Source organism: Ovis aries, chromosome 11 (genome assembly GCF_016772045.2).
Source record: "Ovis aries strain OAR_USU_Benz2616 breed Rambouillet chromosome 11, ARS-UI_Ramb_v3.0, whole genome shotgun sequence".
NCBI lineage: Eukaryota > Metazoa > Chordata > Mammalia > Artiodactyla > Bovidae > Ovis > Ovis aries.
In genome coordinates this window covers 8,690,196-8,691,484 of record NC_056064.1, presented here as the reverse complement: position 1 = coordinate 8,691,484, position 1,289 = coordinate 8,690,196, and the positions used below count along the sequence as shown (strand labels likewise).

The 1,289-nt window shown below is 48.1% G+C and overlaps 1 pseudogene; it reads right to left on the bottom strand.

Annotated features, from left to right (window-relative positions):
- Positions 1–366: 366 nt before the first annotated feature.
- Positions 367–1,289, bottom strand: LOC101122037 (olfactory receptor 4D1-like; annotated as a pseudogene).

Genomic DNA, 1,289 nt, shown 5'->3' with positions numbered 1-1,289 from the left:
GGCTCTTCTGTCCATGGGATTTGCCAGGCAAGAATATTGGAGTAGGTTGCTGTTTCCTTCTCCAGGGGATCTTTCTGACCCAGGGATTGAACTCATGTTTCCTGCATTGGCAAGCACATTCTTTACCATTGAGGTACCAGGGCTGGGCAAAACTGTTTCATGTAATAATAGCATATCCACGGTCAGTTTTCTGAGAATGACACAGAAGTATGAAAGTGCCTAACACAATACCTGACACAGGAGGAGGTCCATAGAAATATTACTTTAATCTCAGCTGCCACACTCAATAAAATCTTTTCTCCACTTTTCACATTGGAAAACAGTTCAGAGAAAACATTTGTCGTTTAAAGTCAACCTATCTTAAGTTCACTTCCTGCTGGAAATCACTAGGTGCTTGCCTAATCTCTTCATGGTTGCCTGCATCTCCTGATTCCTCAGTGTGTAGATGATGGGGTTGAGCATGGGGGTCAAGACGGTGTAGCTGATAGACACAGCTTTGTCCAGGGGGAAAGAAGTGAAGGGCCGGGCATAGATATAGATACAGGGAATGAAGATCATAGACACAACAATGATGTGGGTGGTGCAGGTGGAAGTTGCCTTCCTCCTCGCCTGCCCAGACTGGGACCTCAGCATCACCAGGATGACAGTATAAGAGATCACAAGGAGGAGGAACCAGATGAAGACCAGCATCCCAGTGTTGGAGATCATAAGGAACTCCAGGAGGGAGGTGTCAGTGCAGGCAAGCCTCAGCACTTGTGGAATGTCACAGTAGAAGTTATTCAAGGTGTTGGGGCCACAAAAAGGCAATGGAAGCATCAAAACAAGCTGGACAATGGAGTGGACAAAGCCCCCTATCCAGGCAGCCACCACTAGCCCCTCACACACTCGAGTGTTCATGATGGTGATGTAGTGGACCGCTATGTAGCGGTCATAGGCCATCACTGAGAGGAAGAAGACAGTCCCACCTCCCAAGAGGTGGAAAAAGAAGATCTGGGCCATGCAGCCATGGTAGGAGATGGTCTTCTTCTCAGCAAGGAAGTCCACCAGCATCTTTGGGGTAGTGACTGAGGAGAAACAGAGATCTAAAACAGCCAGATTTCGCAGCAGGAAATACATGGGTGTGTTGTGCCTGGATTCAGAGGTCACCGTGACTATGATGAGGAGGTTTCCCATGACAGTGGTGGTGTAGACAAGCAGTAACACCAGGACCAAGAAGAGCTAGAGTTCCTCAGTCTGTGAGAGCCCCAGAAGACAAACTCTGACACCCATGTGTGGTTCCCTGAATCCAT